At 31.9% G+C, this 8,718-nt stretch overlaps 1 pseudogene; it reads left to right on the forward strand.

The window, feature by feature from the left end:
* The first annotated feature begins 2,563 nt into the window (after positions 1–2,563).
* LOC120067990 lies at positions 2,564–5,119 on the forward strand (annotated as a pseudogene).
* The last annotated feature ends 3,599 nt before the right edge of the window (positions 5,120–8,718 follow it).

An 8,718-nucleotide genomic window follows, 5' to 3' on the forward strand; every position in this document is an offset into this window, starting at 1 on the left:
ATCTATATCTATATGTGCAGCTGTTAAATAAAAAAACTGTCATGCAACAGTTTTTATTTTTTTTTTCTAAAAAATAAAATTTTCATTTTTTGTCTTTTTTGTGTGAAGGAAGGGGAGAATGAAGTTAGGTGTAGTTTAGGTTATCCCTAATCATTTCTCTTAATTTTATAAAGGTCATCTGTGTTTTAGGCATGAAGAGGCTGTACCTAATCATCTCTTAATTTTATAAGGGTCTTTCGTGTTTTCCACTCTTAGGATTATGTTTATTGTGTTGAATTAATTAGGGGACTTTTTAGACCTAATTTTTTTGTTTGTTTATCTTAATATTTAAAATACACCCATTTTTATTAAATTTTGTGGGGATCAAAATTTTAGAGTGGTTTTTGCCGTTTTTCTAAAAATACTATCATTATGATGAAGGAACTGTGAGGTCCACTATGGGAGCAAGGAGATCGTTCCCAATTTTCCAAATCACAAAATTAAAATATAGAGAACATAAATTATGCATATCTCAGAGAATATTTTAGAACATGCTTTACAAGGATGAATTAAGATGAAGTAGTTATCATATAATGAGAGAAAATAGGGGAGGGAGTTACAACTTCTTCCTTAATTAAATTTAAATAATTTAATAAACAAAATTTAATATATATATGATAATCAACTTATCATATAATATATATTAAACTATATATTAAATCGAATATAACACATAACTTATAGTTTTATATTATATCAAATACAATATAATCTATAGTTTGAATTCTCTCAATCATTCATGGTATTTAATATAAATCAACTTTATATTAAATTTAACTATATGAATCTAATCCATGTAATTAGCATTTGAATCATATTCAAATATTTATTTCTTCTCATAATAATGTATCAAATATATTATATTAATTATATCACATATAATTAATTAAAATTTATATAATATATAATCAATCCCTTAATTAATTTGAACAATTCAAATTAATCCAAAATTAATTCTCAATAATACCAGTTGAGCTACAGAGGGGACCTTATGGACTTGTAGATTGAAGCTCCAATGATATTTGAATAATCAATTAAACTATTCAACATTCATTAACTGCCAGTCACTCCACTAAAGACTGACAACTACACTCTTCGTACTATAAATATATTTTTATGTCTATTAGATATAACTAGTCAACAACATGATGACCTTCCACAAATTGCTCGTAATTACAGTTGGACCAAAATTACTGTTTTGCCCCTATAGTTACATTTAACTTCTTAAGCACCACTAATTCCTCTAATCAATAATAAGTCATAGTCCAACTATAACCAAACCCCTCTCGAGCCAAAAGAGGGTGTGACGCCATATTGTTCAAGTCTCGGGATCAACCTTTAAGGGAACAATCTATCTATTTACCTTGACATTAGGGAATGAGTGAATTCCGTCTTGTGTAGCTGTGTTCTTAGCTCCCCAATCAGACAAATTTCCAAAATGGTAGATTTATTGAGTCGACGATCTGGCCATCTCACCCATACAAATAAAAGGATTGCCTCCATAGGCAGGAGTTTGCAACTCATTCAGGATTCAGATCATGTCACCTATGGTTATCTTGGTGAAATGTAGGTATCTACTATTAATGACGTTATATAATGAGACTAATCATTTCGTGGTTCGGTTTAATACAAACCCCTCTGTATAGAACAACCCTGCTCACATATCTTTACATGAATGATCGAGATCAGATCATTTGTAGCACTTTACAACAATTGTAACAACTACAAAGCGGGTCATATAGACTATAGACTATTTAGGTTATCACTTAAACATGATCCATCTATATGTTTCTACATATATGTTTAAGCTATAGAAGATAACTTCGGATGTTAATTTATTTGTTTTGTGGGTTAATGCTACTAAATTTCAAATAACATACCTTGGATTTTATTAAATAAATAAATCGTTTGTACATTACAATTTCAAACTACAAGACCCATGAGATTTAGGGTATCAACCCCAACACGTGACTCATATAAGTCTATGTAGCTCTAATTTGTTCAGGATCACACATTGGAAAAATTAAGAGACCTTACTATGTTTATGATTTCAGGAAGCTACTTCTTTCATTATCAATTGGTGTTGAAATAAAACCCCTAAATGAAATCTAATATGGTATTAGAGCCCATGAAAAGTCCAAACAGGCATTCGAACAAAAAAAAACGGAGATCTAATTTAGTAATGGTGAACCCAGAAAAGATGCTACTTTGATGGGGCATGTGGAAGCTCTCACATTAGATAAATCAAAAGACCTCATAATGTTTATAAGATTAATGAGTTACTTATTTCATTGTCAATTAATTTTGAAATGAAACTCCATATTATTTAATATAATACATATTTGCATCATTTTTACATCATTCATATAATATCTTTTTGTTATAATCAAAATATAGATAAACACCCTAAGTGAATATTTTTACAAAAATAAGTTCAACAGTTAAAATAAGAAATTTAGGAATTAAAATGGAATAATCTTAAATGTGGATCTGAAAATGGAAAATGAGAAAAGGAAGGAAGAAAGGGAAGGAAGAGTCGAGTAGAGAAAAAGCACTGATAAAGGAAATACTTCCCTTTTTATTAGACTACCTCTTGTAGTATTGCTTGTCCTCCATTAATAATTTAGAAAATCTTGCACCTTATCACTTATGTACTCCAATAAATTAAAACAAACAAATAAGTAAAGGTAGATAAACAAGAGCCTTGAATATTCTTAAACACTATCTCTTAGTTTTGCAGAAAAATGGAAGGTGGGATGAAGGGGAAAGTTTGTGTAACAGGAGGCACTGGATTTATAGCGTCATGGCTCGTCAAGCGACTTCTCGAGGATGGTTACTCCATCAAAACCACTGTAAGACCCGATCCAAGTACGTTTACGATCAAGAAGGAAAGACTCTTTAGTTTATCGTAATTCAAAAAGTATATGTAACAAATTTTTTAGAATCAAAAGATTTAAATGAACCAGACTTTTTGAGCTTTTTTTTTTTCACTGAGCTATGTTTAGACTGGCAATCCAATTTGATTTTTTTCTCTCTCGTTTACACTTTTATAGAGAAAAAAAGAGATTATAGCTTCTTAAAAAATCTACCAGGAGCATCAAAGAATCTCCAAATATATTATGCTGATTTGAAGGAGCCAGATAGTTTTGGTGCTGCCATTGAAGGTTGTATTGGAGATTTTCATGTTGCTACTCCTATGGATTTTGAGGACAGAGAAGATGTTGAAGTGGTGATAAGAACAATGGATTTTGGGGATATTGAATGCTTGCTTAAATTCAAGAACAGTAAAAAAGAGTCGTGTACAATTCAAGTGAGATCATACCCAATTTTCAAGACATTAACTGAACAAGCAGTTCTTGAGTTTTCACAGCAATATGGATTGGAAGTTGTCACTGTTGTTCCAACTTTTGTGGTTGGTCCTTTTATTTGTCCCAAGCTTCCTGGCCCTGTTCCCATAACATTGGCTTTGATTTTAGGTATGTTTTTGTTGCTCTTCATCTTTATAATCTTCATTGAAAGTAGACAATTTTTGTTTAGTACAACATTTATAGGGATGAGGGCTAGAATCTTCGACCTTAAGAGATGGAGTGTATGTCAATTATAGTAGAGCTAAGTTTACTTTCACTACAAGAATTCTGGACTTTAATGTTAGTTTAAAACTGACATTAAAGAGCTTTAATGTTAGTTGACAACTAACATTGAAGATTGTATTATAAAAGGTCTTTAATGTCGGTTTTAGACCGACATTGTACATCATCTTCAATGTCGGTTTAAAACTAACATTAAAGACATCCGACGTTAAAGATCTTTTATAACACGATCTTCAATGTAGGTTGTCAACGACATTAAAGTCCTTTAATGTTAGTTTTAAATCGACATTAAAGCCCAGAATTATTGTTTGTTTTTTTAAATGCCATTGTTGAATCCATTTTAATGTCAGGCAAAAAGTTAAAAATGAGATTATATGTCTTGTGTTGGATCAGAAAATGCCTGTCATTGTTTTTTTTATTAAAAATATAAAAAAAATTTCAAAAACTATCATATCCAACACTCATATGGAACCACCTGCCTCTCAAAAACTACAATCAGAAATATCAACCATCTCTATAATATTAATAATCATTTCTCCTATTCACAAATATCAATTAGTACTTCCATGAATACTTACACCAAATACCCATAAACAAAAAAACTATACATAAGTCTTCCAATAAAAAGATCATGGTTAGATAACAATTCGTCTATTCACAAATCAACGGTTAGTACTTCGAATTCATTCTAAACTTGCATATTTTACTCAAAACTCGATAAGATTCATTCTAATCTAGTGTTTACATTCTATTGAGACAAAAAAAAAAAAAGAAAAAAAAAGAAGTATATCCTTACATAAATCGGGCAACAAAACTTACTCATTGTGTTCAAATTATGTCAATCTCTCCGGTATATGCATTTTTTGTACTGAAAAAAAAAAAAAAAAAAAAAAAAAAAAACTCAATATAAGTTTACACCATTTATTAAATTAAAGCTAGTATATATAAAAAATAAATAATTTACATACGAGGCTAGTAATGGGAGTAGTAAGATTATGCACTATTTCGTGTATATACTTTTGCACATAGTACCCGCATCCTACAAAATCTAATTGATGGGGGTACTAACATATGAAGAAGTTGAAAACAATTATTTTTATGTTTGGATGAATATAAATTATTATAAAATGAATGCAAATTTACCTTTACAGGTTTCCATTTTGGAGAAGACCGATAGTGTTGGAGATCGTGCTTGGCTTGCCATGTTTTCAATCCACTAGTCTTCAATCCACTAAATATTTTGAAAACATTAGTCAAGCATAAATACTTGAATTAAGAGTTAAGAAAATTCAATTACACTTACATATTTATAACTCCATAAAAAGCCTCTTGAACCTTACTTTGAATAGAATCCAAAACATAAACACAAAGGTTCATTACATTTAAATTAGAAAACATTTAGAATAGTCTAATACTAGTATAAGCTGTTTGTGTCAGTAGCTAAACTTTGAGATATGACTTTGTTGATTTTTATTTGTTAAGTGATGATGTGGCATAATGATTATTGATAAACAATGACTAATTTAGCACAATGTAATATACATATGACAAACTACAATTATTATTATTTTTAAGTACCATATTAATTATTGTTAAATTGTAAACTAACTTTTAGGATTTTAGGTTTCAAAGTAAAGTCTCCTTTTCTTATATACATATTAATTATTGTTAAATTGTTAGATAATTTTAATGTTGTACTAAGCTATTTATACATGTACAATTGACCAATAGATACACATAGAAAATCATCCATTCAGATCTTGTCTTCACATGGTATCAGTATTGGAATTAATGTCCTAAATCTCTTTATAATCTCATAGTTTGTAAAATTCGTATAAACATATTATTGTTAATAAAATAATTGTTATTTTATAAGCATATACTCAATCCAATAAACTAAGATTCGAGGTTATTTCATGTAATTTAAAAAAGTATGTAGAGACATACAAGTGGATCTTGTTTAAATAATAACCTAAACGGTCTGTGTAGTAGATGGATAAGGCTGGGTACCTTATCCTTATGACACTATGGATACGACCCGCTTTGTATGTGTTACAAGTGTTGTAAAGTGCTACAAATGATCTGATCCTAATCATTCATGTAGAGACATGTGAGCAGGGGTATCCTATACAAAGTGTTCGTATAAGACTGGACCATGAAATGATTAGTCTCTTTATATAACACCGTTAATAATAAAGACTTACATTTCACTAAGATGACCATAGGTGACATGACCTGAATCCTGAGTGAGTTGTAAACTTCTGCTCATGAAGGTGACCTTTGATTTGTATAGGTGAGAATGACCAGATTGCCAACTCGACAAGCCTACCATTTTGGGGATTCATTTGACTGGGGAGTTGGAAACACAACTACACGAGACAAAATTCACTTATTCCCCGATACAGGGACAAGTAGATAAATTGCTCCTTTAAGGGTTGATTTCGGATCTTAAACATAGTGGTCACACTCTCTCTTGGTCCGAGAGAGACTTAGTCATAGTTGAACTATGACTTATTGTTCATTAGAGGGATCAGTAGTACTTAAGGAGTTAGATGTAACTACAGGGGCAAAACGGTAATTTTGGCCTAGTTGTACTTACGAGCAATTTGTGAAGGGTCATCGCACTATTGATTGGTTATATCCAATAGACACAGAAATTTATCTGTAGTATGAAGAGTGCAACTGTCAGTCTTTAGTAGAATAACTGGCAATTAACGGATGTTGGGTAATTTAATTAAAGACTTTAATTAATTATCCGAGTACCATTGGAGCTTCAATCTACAGGTTCATAAGGTGCCCTCTATAGCTCAATAGGGATTTAATTGAGAATTATTGGATTAATTTGAAGTGTTCAAATTAATTTAGGGAATTAATTATATATGAAATATAATTAATATAATGTATTTGATACATTATAATATAAGGTAATATGAGAGTAATTTGAATATGATTTAAATATTAATTATATGAATGAGATTCATGTAACTAAATTTAATATAAATATGATTTATATTGAGAGGAATTAAATATTTGGATATGATCTAAATATTAATTATATGAATGAGATTCATATAAGTGAATTTAATATAAATGTGATTTATATTAAATGTCATGTATTGTTGAGAGAAAATAAATCTATAGGTTATGTTGTATTTGATGCAATATAAAACTATAGGCTATATGTTATATTTGATATAACATATAGTGTGTATATATAAAATAAAGTGGTTATTATATATATATATATATATATATATATTAACTTAATTGAAATTAATTAAAGGGAAGGAGTTACAACTCCCTCCCCATATTTTCTCTCAATTAATATACGTTGGTTGTGTGAAAAAAGAGTGGATGCGATTTTCATCTTCTTCCTAGAAAACCGTTGAGAGAAAAGTTCTCTCTGGAAAAACAAAAAAAGAGAAGAAATTTTTTTGTCTCTCCTCTCCATCTCCTTCCCTCTTCCAAGGATTCAAGCAAAACCCATGGTGATGAAAAATTAGCCTTCATGGATTTGATGACTAAAATTAAGTGAATGAAATATGCGATGCATGTTTCAAATGTATGCGTTGATTATCATGCATCGGTGGTCATGCGTTAGACTTACAATATGCGTTAACAAATGTCTACGATGACCATGCGTTCCTGTCACAAGTTTTCTTGCGTTCACGCCAAGTATAACGCGAATACAAGTTTCTCAGGTGATCCGAGGTCGAACTCAGGGACTTGTAGCTAGATGTATGTGGTAATGTGTATGCGGTGGTTGAATAAAAGAATGATGGGGGGTTTAAGCTACAACCTACTCCTACTCCTAACTAACAGACAACGCAATGAGAATATGAATGAGAGGTAGAGACACGACAACCGTTGATGCGTAGTAAATGCATGGAAAATAGATAAAATGTGAGGATGTCTTCATCACAACCCTTAAGAGTGACTGCAAGGGCAACCTCAGTCAACGCAAGCTATGCGATCATGCTACACACACTAGAGCCTATTTCTAGGACGTATGCGATGTGTATGCAAAAGGGTCGAGATGACCGCATACTGCCACCGTATCCTACTTCTTGGACGCAACCATTATTTTCTCCGTAGGGTGCATACGCTGTGTAATAGAAAACGGAGCTTATTCCTAAGTCTCCATTCTTGCTTATGCAAACCTAATCTAGCTCTTTCGAGCATCGATTCTAACCTAGCTCTCTCAAGTCTTAGGTTCTTTCTTTAGACTCTCTCTCAAGTAGCTCTAAAGGTGTAATGGACGCATACATAAGACAAGATAACTGCAAAAGCCTGGTTGACGTAAGATTATTCCTATCTCTAGTGAATACATGCTTACATTGCTTAATACGACCAATCACTTACCCTCTCGGGCAGTTGATTGTTGCTGACTTTACTCATAGACAAGCATTGAGTCCGCCTATAGACAGGCATTGCTACAACTTCACAATAAGTAAATAAGGTTTTCTCACACACTCACACAATGCACACCTTCCGATTGTTTGCTACATGCTTCATATCTCTAATCCGCATGACTAAGTATGCGATACTCTAGCAATCTCACTAAGTGATGCAATGAAAGTTAAGGATGCTAAGTAAAGAAAGATGGAGATGGAATCGAAGGAAACATAGAAATGCGTTGAACACATAATGTATTAATTTCTTAATCTAAAATGTTAATACAATACAATATAAGAAAAGAAGAGAAAATGAAATGACCAGCTGGAAGCAATGTCTTGCTTCAAGCAGATGTGTGTCAAGGCTACCGGTGGTGCCATGGATGGGCGATGGAGTTGACTCTCTCGAGGTTTAACTCTGACGAAGGCTCTGGTCGTCACTCGAAATGGATGAAGGAGGTGAAGAACTCTCAAGCTTTCTTCTAATGCGTTTGTCTGGATCAAAAGGTTCTGCCCGAAGGTCGAAACTTGGATGAATTAAAATTCTGCTCAGCAACTTCTATTTATAGAGCTTGAATCGCCGATAGCATTTATGGACCTGCTCTGATTTTGACATTAGCAGCGCGTTGATCCTTTTCTGAGTCTCTGCTGCTAATGGTGTGATAGGTGAAATGTCAACATCATCTTTTGATTTT

This window comes from Benincasa hispida, chromosome 12 (assembly GCF_009727055.1).
Source record: "Benincasa hispida cultivar B227 chromosome 12, ASM972705v1, whole genome shotgun sequence".
In the NCBI taxonomy this organism is placed as follows: Eukaryota; Viridiplantae; Streptophyta; class Magnoliopsida; order Cucurbitales; family Cucurbitaceae; genus Benincasa; species Benincasa hispida.